The sequence below is a fragment of the Conger conger genome, chromosome 18, assembly GCF_963514075.1.
Source record: "Conger conger chromosome 18, fConCon1.1, whole genome shotgun sequence".
Classification (NCBI taxonomy): Eukaryota; Metazoa; Chordata; class Actinopteri; order Anguilliformes; family Congridae; genus Conger; species Conger conger.
Window position 1 is genome coordinate 18569134 of NC_083777.1, and position 15822 is coordinate 18584955.

The following is a 15822-nucleotide window of genomic DNA, read 5'->3' on the forward strand; positions in this document are numbered from 1 at the left end:
TAATGTGATGTGTAGAAAACTATTTACGCAATTAGACCAGGACAGAGAGAATGGTAGCTTCCACCTTTGTGCAAGCATCTTTTTAGCTGCAGTGAGGCCAGCTAACCATGCACATTTTTTGAGATAAATCAAGTTTCGAATTGTCTTTAAAAATGAGTACTCTGGGACACCATGGAATATCTCTGATAACAATATTGGATAATGTTACGGCCAATTTTGCTGCAGGCCAAACTCAAAACTAGTGCATGAGGTGCCAACGGACCCCTGAGGACACAACACAGAGATTGGATGAGCTTCATGATGTGACGTTTTCTAGGTGTTATGTATGTTTATTGAAGTGCATGAAGGATTTATGGATGCACATGAAAGATTGCTCCAAATAGTATCCCAAGGAAATTCATTTTCATAACTTGTGGCTAGATCTCTATCCCAAAGTGATTGGATTGCTTGTGGCTGAAACATGTAAAGGGCTGAGTTTAAACCCCCATGTTCCATTTCTCCTATCCAGCATAGTATCTATTGCATGTATAGGAAGCTTTGTTTCCCAGGGGACCCCTTACGTTTTCATTGTAAAATGATGTACCGGGTATGATGTATTGTGATTTTGAATCCTGAAATGTGCAGAGGCCATTTCGCTGAAAAATGTCAACGGTATGAATTCCCTGTGTTCTCCAGTGAGGAAATAAGAAAGGGTGGGAATCTGTGAACAATGTATCATTATGACAAATGGGAGTGAATGAATGGTTTTTATATGCTTCTTGACTTTTTCCCAAATTATGAGAAGATACGAGATTATGGGCCTGAAATGCAATTTAGCTTGTCATAGAGGAAAAACTGAATGGATTATATCCTGAAGTCTGTGGGGCTATTCCAACCTTTCTTCTATAGGTCACCAGGTGACCAATGCATCTCTTTCCAAGGGCATAAAATAAAATAAATAGTTTAATGCTGGGGCATTTGCCTTACCAAATACAATTTGACATGACATAGGGTATGAAGCTTGGTCCAATATTTATCTGGTGGGGAAGCTGAATCATATTGGCGAAAACATTTATATGTGGAAGAATGTCCAGCTATAATGGAATCCCAAGCCTGTCGAGAGCATGGAAGATGGGCCCATTTCTTGAGATCAGCCTCTATCTGTTGGAGTCAGATGGAGTGAAGGATGGATATGAACACCGTTTTAACTGTTGAGGGCAGGGTATTTTTACTTTAAGGAGCAGTGTATTTTTGTATCCCAATACGGCAATAAACTCACTAAAAGTGGATAGGATATGTGGTAACGAAGCGGTAACATCATTAACGAATATTGGGACATCATCAGCATGCAAGGATATAATATGTTGGGTATTGTTGACACTTATCGGTCAGATTGATGGATTTGATTGATTGGCAAATTGATTGAGCCAGTGGCAAGATCAAATGGAAGGGGTGAAAGTGCCCTTAACAAGTGCCTCTGGAAATGAAGAACTGCAGAAGAGCAAATATTTTTTGTGAGAACCATTGCAGAAGTTTTGATATTTAAAACTTTAAACACGCATGTGTTCCGAAACCTCCCAGAGATGCCCCCACTCGGTCAAAAGATGAAAGAACCATGCCTGAGGTGTGGACATCTTCGACAGAATGAACCATGTGCAGAAGTCTTCGGTTATTGTCAGATGCAAGTCCGGTTTTCATGAAGCCTGTTTGGTCATGATGTATAAGCTTAGTCATATATTTATCAATGTGATTATCTAGAACCTTTGCACATTTGCACATATCTGATATCTTGATCAATAATACTAATAAACTGTGTTAAGTTGGTTATTTATATGAAAATAAAGGACTGAGGGCACGGAGCAGAAGCACTAGGAAGCCATCCTCCCAGTAGATAATGTGATCCCCGTGTTTACTTTTTAGGAAATTTAGAAGATATATATTTCCTTCACCGTTTACATGCATTCAAGCACATGCACACACACGCACATACACGCACACACACGCACACACACGCACACACACACACACACACACACACACACACACACACACACACTTGCAGGCACACTCTCTCATAAAGCAGAGTGCCTTCTTAACAGGTTGCATTGAAATATCTCCCATCCCACTTACCATGCACTTAAGCATAATGGTTAAGAATACGGTTTACTTAATTTAATTTATTCAATCAGATGGCTTTTATAATTCAACAGGATGCTTGTAGCACATGCTCTGGTTATATCGTTGGAGCTGAAACCTCTGCTTCACAGCCAGTGAAATATGGAAGTCTGAGACTGATGAAAAAACATGTCAGTAATTATGGAAATGAGTGGCAGTTCAAACTATCATGTGAAATTCAGTGGACTGCATTATCGTTTCATTTGGTAGAATGTGAATTAGCTCTTGCTTGGGAAGCATTCAAATTATTATCAGAGACAGCAGCCTGCTATTTCAAAGCTGGATGCAAATAATTTTTCTGAACTTAAGTGAGTATATAATAATGTATAATATAAAATATTATTATTATTATTATTATTAATACTAATAATTATTATTATAACTGCTGCTCACTGGACCTTTTTTGTTTTTGGCTCCATTCTCTGTAAACTCTGGCACCAGAAATCATTTCCTTGTGGAAGTCACTTCGCTCACATTTTAACAACAACTGAACAACAACTGAACCTCTTATGTGCATGCTTTTATGCATTGCGTTGCTACCACATGATTGGCGGATTAGATATTTGCTTTAACAAACTAGTTTCTCGGTTTACCTAATAATGTGGTCACAGTGTACTCAACGTAGCAGATCCTGCGGATTCTCTGGCATCTTGAAGTTTCTACTTGTGCGTCTTAGGTGAGCTACGTATAAGGTTAAACCATCTCATCTTCTGCTACTGAACAGTGACGCTCGATTTTTGAACCAACTTTAATGCTTGGCTTGTAGACATGAGGCCATTAAAGCTGTGTGTACTCCTGCTGGGAAGAGCAGGGTGTCCATGGTAACGGATCAGGAATGAGTCATCGGAGGCAGTTGTGGAGCAGAAATAATGGGAACTGCTGCGCAGAAATGGGTATGAGAGAGTCTCAAGGTTCATGGCAGTAGGCAAACAATGTTTATAAGGACAGGTGCAGGTGCTTGTCTTTGTTAAAAATGTACGTAATAACAGCAGAGAAAGTCTTCTACAAGCTCTGTGGGCAGACTGAAAGGCTCCTGGGCAGTGTAAACAGAATCCACTTATAATAATCGAGATTACTCATAACTCATGACACATTTACCAGGTGTTTGGCTAAGTAGTTCTGATTGCCCCGTTATGTAGCGAACCAGAACAACTCAAATACTGCCATTAGAAAAATTGTACAGTACTTGTGTGTTAGCAAGCAATGATCCTAGACAGAATGCCAAAACATCCACTGTCCATAATATCACACAGTCCTTTAATTCTTTGTTCAAAGCCACATGTAAGATGCCCTCTAAATACTGATGCATGTGTGTAACTCTAATTGTCTACTCGGTGTTCAGTTTTGATCCAGTGAAAGGGTTCTAATTAAGAGTTGAAGCCTGAGAGCTGCCTAATACGGTCATTTGGTTATGGTAATTTATGTTTTTTTTATGGTAATGCAACATTAACATAATCTCTTACTGGCAGCATCAAGGTGCTAACACAGAACTATACACAGAGTCTGTATACTCAGTTCACTGCAAGTCTTTTAGTTCATGTGTAATTAGTCACATTATAGTTCAAAAACAACCTTATCATAAAATATTAAACTAGATAGAGAGTTCCATAATTAACTCCGCTTGCTTGCCAAATCAATTCTTTTACAATGGTATATTGTTGGCAGTAAGTCCTTTAAAAAGAAATGCTTTTACAATTAATGTTGTTTGATGATAGATCATGCCATCGGATATATTTGAGAAAATATCTTCCTCAAGTTTGTGCCGCTGAGGTTAATGGCTGAACTGATGGTGAATGCAGTGGAAGGCCCCGACCCACTCTCCCTGGCTGTAGCGCTTCTGAGCGCCATGCAGCATCGGGCTGGTGAAGGAGAAGAACAGAGACGAGAGCAGGAGTTAGGAGAAAAGTGTGCGCATGGCCCTACTGCAGTCGGAGAAGACCGTGAATCTGAACGGCAACAGAACGACCAGGAGGCACAGTGCATGTATGTAGTCCCCTGAATAGAGAACTACATGGAAGGACAGACTGGACTGGTTATGGGTGGTATTAAAATGGCAGAAATCTATTCTGAGGACACAGTGCAAAGCACACGTGAACACCTTCCTGCTGGTACCCAGTTTACCAGCACAAAGAACCTGCGATTGATCCTCAGTGAGATTCTCCACCGCACAAGTACGATCCTGCATACGATACAGAGTGATCAGCACAGACAATGCAGATGAACAAAACACAGAATATGAACAAAAAGGCAAACAAAGATGATAAGTGATAAGATGAAAATGGTGCTGTCCTGATAGGGTGCCGTTGGCAGCCAGATGGTCTGAATTCCATCCGCCACACAGCCAAAAGCATGCAGGACAGAGACCACTCTCACCATCTCCTGAGCCTCTTAGCTTTTGGGCAAAATCAATCTGAGGATAAAGTAAGCATCCACAAGTAAACAGCCTGCAACCAAAAGTCTGTGGCAACTCTCGGGACCATGGTACTGGATGGGTACAGCTGCAAAATTCAAAAGGAATCCAAATGACTGGCAGTCTTGTTCCAGAATGCACCGCTTCGAGTCCTATCCCAGAATGCACAGTTTTGAGTCTTATATCCCAGGGCTCTTTCCAAACTTTTTTTTTATTTTAATTTTTTTATCCATCCTCATCAACTCAGTCCTTATTTCACCCTGAAATCGATCAAGGTACTCCTTATTCAAATCCGTAAAATTCCCGGAGGATGCTTCTGTGATAGAGAATACACTGTACTGCAAACTGACGCTTGAAAGCGCAAGGATGTTCCATTTGCCTAATACATGTTTCCTTGCATCAGGAGGTCCTGGGTTCGAATCCCCGTCGGCCGGGGCCTCTCTGTGCGGAGTTTGCATGTTCTCCCCGTGTCTGCGTGGGTTTCCTCCGGGTACTCCGGTTTCCTCCCACAGTCCAAAGACATGCAGGTTAGGCTGATTGGAGAGTCTAAATTGCCCATAGGTATGAGTGTGTGAGTGAATGGTGTGTGTGCCCTGTGATGGACTGGCGACCTGTCCAGGGTGTATTCCTGCCTTTCGCCCAATGTATGCTGGGATAGGCTCCAGCCCCCCTGCGACCCTGATCAGGATAAGCGGGTTCAGATAATGGATGGATGGATGGATGTTTCCTTGCATCCTTCCGTGCATCCTCCATTAGGTGGACCAAAGGAAGGAGGAAGGACATGAGGAAAGGATGCAAGAAATGAAAATAAGCGATTGGAATGAGTCCCTAGAATGCATAGCTTTGAGTCCTATCCCAGAACGCACAGCTTTGAATCATATCCCAGAATGCAATGCTTTGAGTCTTATTCCAGAATGCACAGCTTTTAGTCATATCGCAGAATGCACAGTTTTGAGCTAAAATGTTTTCAAAGCCAAGGTTGGTTATTAGAGATGAAAAGTTATTTGCTTTGGTTGGCCTCAGTCATTCTGTTCAATGTTTACTGTGGAGGATGAAATGTAAAACAGACCAGGAAGTCAAACAGATCTGCTGAAACGAAGCATGACAGGATTTAGGATATTAGGATTTTATTAGCATCCCCATTATCTAAATGCAAAACATCAGCTACACATCCTGGGGTCCACACAAAACATGAAAACATGACAACAGATGAGAAATAAACAAAACAACCACATAAAATAAATGCTGCTGAAATAAAAATGCCCAGTTGAAACAAAAGACTGCATGCATTCACTGAAGTTTATCGCCGCTCATCTTTATGAGTGAGGTCTGACATGCTGCATGCACGGCAATGAGAATCTCAAGCCAACACTGATCATTAGGAAAGTTATTATTACTTAATCACAACGGTGTACAGAAGGTGGCTGATCCTCTCCTCTATAGATAGCAGGCAGCCATGTGGAGAAGATGAAGTGGTCCTGTGACAGCTGCAGATTTAAATTCTGAGTCTAATCATGTGATTACCCATTGATTTGAGTTAATAAAGTCATTTGCTTTAAAACCACAAGGCTCCTGTTTTCAAAATCATTGTGCCACTGCCTTCCAGACTGGACACCCACATGAATAATAAAGTTAAAATTAAATGCCCATGAAAATATGTGACTTGTAAAAGGTATAAATAATCAAAGTTTGAAGGACAAAATCAACCGCCATTTTCTTTTATTTGGAATTCTGGAGAACAGTTGACTGATAGCAATATTCCTAAGATTAGAATGTGTATGAAACGTTCTTTGCTTTTAGATTTGTTTGACTTGCACACTGTTTATCTGTACAGATAGCATATCAGTATTTTCTCTTGAGAATTTCCCCATAAATAGGCATTATTACTGGAACAGTAGGGTGCAGCTTTGTTGGCTGGCTAAATAATATCCCTCAGCCCTTGCCTAATGCCAGTGGGTTGAGGATGTCGAAAAAATGATCTACCTTCGTATGATATTACATTACATTACATTATTGGCATTTGGCAGACGCTCTTATCCAGAGCGATGCACAGTTGATTAGACTAAGCAGGAGACAATCCTCCCCTGGAGCAATGCAGGGTTAAGGGCCTTGCTCAAGGGCCCAACGGCTGTGCAGATCTTATTGTGCAGAATGTCCCAGTCATTTACCTTAACCACTACGCTACAGGCCGCCCCTCTGGTATATATATATATGATATACCGCTGGTTTCATAATTATTTTTTAAACTAAGGTGTATAGCTGCAAAATGAGTGTGGCATAATTTAATAATTATATTCCATGTAAATGATAATGTAAATAAGTTAATGATTTCCAAATTACCTGAGTTCAAATCTCAGTGGTACCAGTTTATAAACGCACATCTCATGATGCTCTTTAGAAATACTCATTTTGTGATGAAATATTATTGAAATGACTAGTAAAAGATTGTAACCAGGGGTAATTATAATTATACAGTATGATCATAATAACATTTAAAATTATTCCCACATTGTTCACCCCTCCATCTCAAAATAAAAGTGTCTTTTGTCAAATTTTGGCTTGTGTTTTCTTGCCCTCGTATGTGTTCATTTGCTAAACCCACTGATTGAGCTGCTACAATCTCTTTAAAATGAATTATGAAGGTGCATTAGTTATTGTATTGATTATTGTGAGTGTTATGAAGGGTAACTGTCTAGAAGACACAATTTGAGTGCCAGTGTCACTGCAAAATGCTGAAGCCAGAATTCACATGACAAATTCAAGTCATGACTTGTCATTCAAGACTCCAGCCTGGAGACTCCAGGACACAATGGCAGTGCCATTGAAATCCCACTTGCAGAAGACTAACTGCTTAAAATTATATGCACAACAAATAACACAGGTTTCCTTTCACCTAATTGCTATGTAAGTTATGTACTGTGACAGGCATACCTTTTCTAATTTCCTTTGAGCAGTTGAATTCACCTTGATCTGAATTCTGGTCTGATTTCTCATAGTAGGGTTTTCTTTGACCCCCCTGTGACTTTTCTAGTTTATTCTTTCTCAAATATCAAAAGTCACATTTTCTCCACCACCTCACTCTTGAAGAGATGAATGCGAATAACACAGTACAAAAGGGAATTTACTCAGCTTTGAGTTTCCTGACTGCATTGTGGTAAAATCCCTGTTTGATTCAAAGAGACTGCAATACATTTCAAAATGAAGAATAATTTTAAAAAATGTTACACCTTTCCTAAGTAGCAGTTTCATTTTATTAAATTGAACCAAAAACGTTTTTTTGTTTTTAAAAGTGTGAAGAGAAAGAGGTAAATTTGTGTAAAGTGCCAGAGCTGCGGATTAAGCCTATCATGACTTATTGCTCCTGCCAATTATCATTGCATAAAAACAGCCATTTTTTAAATCACATCATTTTTTAATCTCATTAAAACAGGCCAGGGAAATAATTAATTCAATCATTATTGTTGTTGCGCTAAAGCTCGGATGCTTTCACTGCAGTTGGCTGCCTTTTATGTATGCAGAGTGTTTTTGTGTGTTTGAGATATTTTAATTATCATGAAACAGATAGATATTTGTTAGTATATGTACAGTTATGTGCAAAGATTTGGGCACACCTGATCAAAAAGCTTTTTACAATTAATATCTAAGTAAACACAAGCAAACCTGACCTCTAAATGGCACAATTTTAAAGCAAGATTAGTTTTTTGCCGTTTCAAAATAATAAAAAAGGAAAAAGGCCCTGTGCAAAAGTTTGGGAACCCTGTCAGTTTGTTCTTTCTAACTCCTCCTCCTTCAATGATTTCTTTGGCATACTTGCCTTGACTTCAACTGTTCCATTTATCTTCCATTTTCCTATTATGTTCCTGACAGTGGAAATGGGTAGTTTGAAATATTGAGAGAGTTTTTGCAGCCTTCTCCTTCTTGGTGGAAATGAACCATCTTCATTCTGAAATCCTCGGACAACCTATGGTTGTTAACACCAGACAGAACAACCACTGCAGTTGGATACTTTAGAAAGTTTAGAAAGAGTTACATCAGAATAAATAGTTCACCTCTGGAATTATACTCACCTGACTCATTGAAGCCTTACTGAGTAAATCACCTGGTTCTGGGCCTTAGTAATCTTTTTAAAAAGCAACAAAGAATAAACCAAAAAGGTTCTCTAACTTTTGCACAGGTTCTTTTTCCCTTTTTATCATTTATAAGCATCAAGATTCATTGTAACAGATATTCAAACCTGGGGTGCCAAAATCTTTGCACCCCACTGTAATTAGTTTATAGTGCAAATAATCTCCTCTTGTCTCTTTTTCTCTACTACAATATATATATTTTTTAATTTTGGGCAATTTTCTTTTCACACTAAATTATCAGGATATTGCAAACATGTGCAGTGCCACTTATTTAATGCTGCCCATTTTGGCAAGAAGTTGCTTTCATGAATGCATCTCTTGAAAACTGATTTATGAGAACGGCTGTTCTTATGAGAAACTGCACTCTATGCCACAACATTCATTGCCAACAGATTTTAAAAAATGTTCAGTGTAGCAGCTGTTTGACATGCTCAACCATATTAAGAGGGGAAAATCATATTGAATTGTGCTTTTGTAATTTGATGTGAATACACTGTCAAGACCTGCTTGCTTCTGTTCTGTCAATCTTTTAAGAACCAATCTCAACACAAACACTGTGCCGGAAATGCAAGAGTAAAATGTTAATTGACATAATTAGCAAGGCATGCAGTTTAAATGATCAAGTAATTTAAATATCAGTAGTTTTGAAGACAACCTGTCAAAAATGGAAAGATTTTGCTAATACCTTTTTCTCTTCCAGTTCAATCAAAATTGTCCACCTGGATGCATTAAAATTGGAGAATTCCAATGCAAAACACTGTATGCATCAATACTCCAGTTCTGTGTATGCTGCAGTCTGGAGGTATTAGTTTATTTCTCTGACTATCATTTGTGCTGCATATAAATAAGCTGTTTACATCTGCATTTAATTTGGAGTTACACTGTCCAACATGTTCAGGACAAAGAACAGGCAGTACATTAAAATCCTTTCCTGAGCTAAAATCTGTACCCATGTCCACCAATTAACAGAAGACTGTATAGTACAATATGAATAAAGGTACAAAAAGAGTGTGTAAGCTACATGTGTGTGTGCATGTTTGAGAGAGAGAGAGAGAGAGAGAGGGAAAAATTATTCTAAGGGAGAGAGTGAAAGAAAGATAACCAGAGAAAAGAGAGAGAAGTTATTATTACTCTATGATGCTGGGTTTATTTTATTTTGGCAAAAAGACAATGCACAAAAAATAGTGTCTGGTGGAAAAAGCTCTCAGAACGTATGCCTGTGTCATTCTTTAGTTCAAATAAAATGGCTGCAGAGTGACTCATCCCCATGGCCCGTTACAGACAGGTAACAGCAGTGCCACTCTTCTTAATCACCCATCCCTGAAAAATGGAAATGGCCTAGAGATCTCTCACCTCATAAATTAGGCTGGATGTTCACACCCCAAACATATATGACTTTAAATCCAGCATCACATTCAAGTTTATGTTTCATACAATTTATTTCATGGTCTTCTCAGTCACCACTCCATCCACATGGCAGGAGATTATTGACTTCCTTGTGGAAGAATGGTGCTGTATTCCTCCAGTAGAATTCTAGATACTGGGAGATTCTTTTGTGGAAGAATGATGCTGCATCCTTCTTGCAAGTACTGGAAGAGTATATACCAGCATGTGGAGGGCCAGCACCCAAGTAAGTGATTTCATGCTGATGTTTTCACCTTCTTGGAAATCTACTTGAACTAATAAACATCCCCTGCCATGCACCTCTGAATTTCTATAAAAATGGTTTCATCTACAGCCCACAGGATCCTCTCCTTTGCTGGTTGCGCTTGGCTGTCATGTCCTTTTGGCACCACTGAATAAGTTAATTACAAAACCAATAAACGCTAACGTCCCTCTCAAAAGTATTTTCTTTTTCAGTACTGAATGGGGTCTCTCTGATGTCTGTGTACCTGAGCCATACTTCCACCTACATCTCAGCTGTATCTATGAAATCCCAAACCCACTGCTGTCATCATTTGTAGATGCACCTGCAGGTGGGATGTGGAATTTGTGCTGCTCGTTGCTCTTTAGACTGGGATTCATTGGTTACCAGGGAGACTTGGAAATAAGGCCTTTGCTTTCATAATGATAAATTATGTTGTTTATTTCTGATATATTAGAAACACAATTGCTGTGTGTATGGCTTCCACATGGCCAGGTGTGTGCGGGAGAACTGAATGTTTTTACTTCAGGGAAGTTGTAGTGATTACCAATGCAAATAATAATTTTGATTCGGCCGCTTACACTACAAACAGTATTGCTCTGTACTTCCCGTAGATCCCAGCAGCCTCAAGCTACAGTTTTGTTTTATTTCCGTTGGCTTGGTAAATGGCGTTCTTAAATGCTGCATTTTCAAGTTAGTTGATGAGATTGTCAGAGCAGCTGTGTAACACCCTACAGCAGTTTTACCTGCCCACATTGGAACAGGATGTTCTAAAAACGCCGGTAATACCACTGACAATAATTGAAAAGAATTATTCAGAACGATTTGTTCTGTCACTTATTCTTGGAAAAATAATTACATTCACCTCCAATGAAATAAAAAAACTTCTATTATTTTACCCAATAAAAATAAGCCAAATTGCTTCTTTTCAGTCAGTGAAGCCATTGTATTAAAATGTATGTAGGTATTGACTGAAAGGGCAAACCACGGAACCGAAGGCAAATTGCAGGATGGCAGTCTAGTATAATGGTTAGGGAACTGGGCTTATGATCTGCAGGTTGCAGGCTTGATTGACTGGGTACTGCACACCCAATTGTATAAATGGATACTATGAACAATTCTGTATGTCAGTGCTAAAATGTACTAAAATCTTCTCTGTCGTATCAGTGTTATGTACTACATGGTCTTGCGCTTAATAAATATTCCGTTGTACAGTATGTCAGTGATAATTATTCAGTTCATTTTTATATAAATGTGTTCAATTTTGGGGCTGTATATTTCTAATTTGGAATGTCAAATTATCTGCAATCCTTTCACACTGCAGACTATAGCTAAGCTTGTGTAGGGCAGAGTTGGAGGAAAACCTTTCTCATGGGGCTTTAGCATGCAGTCCATGGGCACCCGATCAACTGGCGGGGGTCGCTAGAGGGTGTAAAACGCCCCAGTTAACCCTCCCCCACCCTGGGTGGCGCTGCTTGCCCTATGGAGCTGCCGCCCAAATTGTCATATCCTATGGTCCTTTTTTGAGGGGGCACTACATCTGCCCAAAGCTGTAAATACATTGAGTGTCTCATGGGTACTTTTAGCACTGTGCTCTAAATCATAGTGCATCATGGGCACTGTTAGTGCTGTGCTCTAAATAATAGTGCATCATGGGTACTGTTAGCACTGTGCTCTAAATCATAGTGCATCATGGGTACTGTTAGCGCTGTGCTCTAAATCATAGTGCATCAAGGGTACTGTTAGCGCTGAACTCTAAATCATCGTGCATCATGGGTACTTGTTAGCGCTGTGCTCTAAATCATAGTGCATCATGTGTAGTGTTAGTGCTGTGCTCTAAATCGTAGTGCATCATGTGTACTGTTAGCGCTGAACTCTAAATCATAGTGCATCATGGGTACTGTTAGCGCTGTGCTCTAAATCGTAGCGCTACGATCATGTGTAGTGCTAATGTTGTGTCGGGGATGGAGGCTGTCATTATTCTTCATTTCCAGCTGCTGCTTTTGTAGTGTTGGTAAACTGGGGGTGAGGGCATGTCCTGTACTCACTGAGAGGAAGAGGAAGAATGGGAGGAAGATGTTGCTGATCCTGCAGATCGTCTCCCTGGGTTTCGTCTGCAGACCAGAGCAGGCGTTTGCTCAGTGCATAAGCAGTTACCTTCAGCTTGAGTCTATAATGATCAAAAGATAAACTACTCAAATTGACACAAATTAATATACATGCTTTATTTTCCTTGAAAGGCACCGCGTTGGTGTCACAGGAGAATAGTGGTGTTACCAGACGGTGCATACAAGCTATGGTTGGGAATGGGGGAGAGCTTTGGATGGTTTAAGAAATAATCATTTCTCATTGTGTAGTGGGAGAATGTCAAAAGTGAAATTAAACAAAGCAACAATAGTGGGTTCATGTGGGTACTGCACAATATTCTCCCTCCATCTGTTTCTGCCCTGAGACATACTGCAGGGCCTCAAAGCGCTTTTTAATCAAAGGTGTAGTGAGCTGGGATGCAGCCTGTAATGACATCAGAGCGTTTAGTACAGCTGTCAGCATGGCTGTAAAGCCTCTTCCCTGGACTCCTATGGCTCTATGAAAACACACTGCAATGGCTCTCTTCCCTGCCTCTCCCCTATGTGTGTGCTGAAGCAGCAGAGTAGCATCGTGTAGCATTTCTTTTTTAACTATCCTATCCACCTACTCTGTGAGGCAGCAGCACTAACCTTTTCAATGTAAATCACAAGAGGCCTCAGAACTTTTTCACCAATTAATAAAGGTCAGACCTGGTGTATTCGGACAAATGAAGCATACTTATCTTTCAGCCAGTCCACTTTAGAAAAAAAGTACTGCAGGTCCAGTGAAGGTTGTTCAGTTGTTGAATCCTGGTTTGGACCCGTTTTTGAGGGAGAGATAAGCCCCTTGCGCTGTTCTGGACAGCCTGATTTCGGGCACATAAAGGAATCTCTCAAAAGTATGTTTTTACCTAATATAGAATGCAAGGTGAGTGGCAAATCCCCCCACTGTGGACATGTTTCATTCTGCGACTGCAGGCGTTTGAGGTTTTTTGGGCGTTTTATGTACAGAATGAAAGCCCTTCAGCCTGAGAATAATGCTTCTCTTCGAGGCAACATAAAAGCCATTTACAGCAAGAGCAGGTAGAAATGCCAGGCTGATATTAATCCAAATCTCCCGTCGGCAATCTCTGAGAAGAATTTGTCAGCTAATATTGTTCTCGTCTCCCCTTTGCAATGAGTTACTTGTTAGGTGGTGATTAAGTTAAATGAGAGGTAATGAAGGCCTTGTGTGGTTGTGGGCGCATACAGGCACAGTATTTATTTCACTATTTATATTTTTACTCTGATATTTTTGACAGGTGAGAGGTCAACTCCCATCTTTTATACATAATGTATTACCTATTTATTGTGTTGATTATATTTTTCTGACAAAGATCACTATTTGTAATGAAAAGGAAATGGTACGGTTCTAATATTGTAGAGTGATTTCTGAAATCTCATTTTAGCCTCCTGTCTTAGACTTGATCACTGTACAGGGATTATGTGAACAGCATTCACAGCCTTACCAAATATTTCTTCATCCCGAAAATTAACAAATCAGATATTAGATGCCTTTTTGCTTCACAACAGTGAGTTTAAATAGGGTGAATCCGGAACAAGGTTTTAGTGTCTCCTGGTGGTGAAAGGAAGAACTGCACAAATAATGGAACATATTAAATAAATATTACTTAAATTACCATATGGAAACAATCAAAATATTAAAACTACTGAAACAATTTTTACATCATAAAATACCTAATATGTTGTATACAGTTCACTGTGCATAATGCATATATTTTAACTATGTCTCATTTTCTAATTAAGATACGGAATAAAATAAATACATTTGTGTTTGTGTGCATGTGTGCATGTATTTCCTAAATATGCATTACATGAAATAAATTGTAAATTCTAGTTTTAAATTCCATACCTTTTGAGTCATGGCACCTCCATTCCACACTCCATACCAGGAGCACTGTTCTGATGAGGTCACTCAAAATGAGCACTGATCTGATGACCGCACTCAGAATGAGCACTGCTCTGATGACCACACCCAGAATGAGCACTGATCTGATGACCTCACTCAGGATGAGCACTGCTGTGATGACCTCACTCAGAATGAGTTCTGTTCTGATGACCTCACTAAGAATGAGCACTGATCTGATGACCTGAGTGAGCACTGCTCCGATGACCTCACTCACAATGAGCACTGATCTGACTGCACTCAGAATGAGCCAGCAGCTATTTTACACACTGCAGGCCACACCGTACACCAGGAGAGCTAGCACTGCACTGACTGTAGAGAAGTGTATCTCTCCTCTGATAACAGCTGGTAGCCGTGGCCTCTATAACCCACTGTATCCCTGGTGGGTTTGGCCCAAGTACCAAATTGCAGACTCCCTGTCATAGGCTGACTAATGTTCCAGCCTAGGCTTGGACCTGTGACGTACAGGCCTTGGATCATGCAGATCCTTCGCCAACATGAGTGTTTCCCTCCATGTTGCTAAATTACCACCAGAACTACCATACATATAATTTCATTCATAGCTTACCACAATCAAGTCACCTCAAACTCATTTCAGTTTGAAAAAATGTTTTCTGAAAAAAAGCTAACAAATTGGTGTAATTACTTTAACTTCACATGTTGTTTGACTTGTCATTTTAGTTCACACACAAAAATGGCATTCTTCTGGATTAGCACCTAAAACGATGAGGTACCTGCATTCATGTTGTCTGAAAAAAATGAGCATTCTGCTTGATCTCATACCCTATTGACCTTTTAAATCCATGGAAAGTTACTGCTAGCTCACGTTTGAGAAATACCACCTGGTTGCAGTACAGGTTGCAGTACATTTCCAGTCTCAGTGATCACTTTATTAGGTAGACCTGTACACCAGCTTGTTAATGCAAATATGTAATCAGCCAATCATGTGGCAGCAACTAAATGCATGAAAGCATGCAGACATGGTGAAGAGGTTCAGCTGTTTTTCAAACCAAATGTGAGAATGGAGAAGAAATATGATGTAAGTGACTTTGACTGTGGAATGATTGTTGGTGCCAGACAGGGTGGTTTGAGTATCTCAGGATCCACTGATCTCCTGGAATTTTCACGCACCACAGTCTCTAGAGTCTGCATAGAATGGTGTGAAAACCAAAAAACATGCCGTGAGCAGCAGCTGTGCGGGGAGAAATGCGTTGTAAATGAGAGAGGTCAGAGGAGAAGGACCAGACTGGTCAAAGCTGACAGGAAGGTGACAGTAACGCATCTCTGAACACACAACGCGTCAAACCTCTAAGGGCATAGGCTAAAGCAGCAGAAGACTAAAGTAAAAAATATTTAAGTCTAAATACCTAATAAAGCTCTCACTGAGTGTATATATGATATGCACAATGTAAGTGATTTAAATGGCACCGGATTCGGAAAGGGATCTGATAAAC

At 39.9% G+C, this 15822-nt stretch overlaps 1 protein-coding gene across 1 annotated transcript in view; it reads right to left on the reverse strand.

The window, feature by feature from the left end:
* Window positions 1–12500, reverse strand: part of oprm1 (opioid receptor, mu 1) — a 37359-nt gene extending 24859 nt beyond the window's left edge. Inside the window, exon 1 of the mRNA XM_061227933.1 lies at window positions 12385–12500. The gene's annotated coding sequence lies outside the window, so the exon portion shown is untranslated. The remainder of the gene's footprint in view (window positions 1–12384) is intronic.
* Between the last annotated feature and the right edge of the window lie 3322 nt (window positions 12501–15822).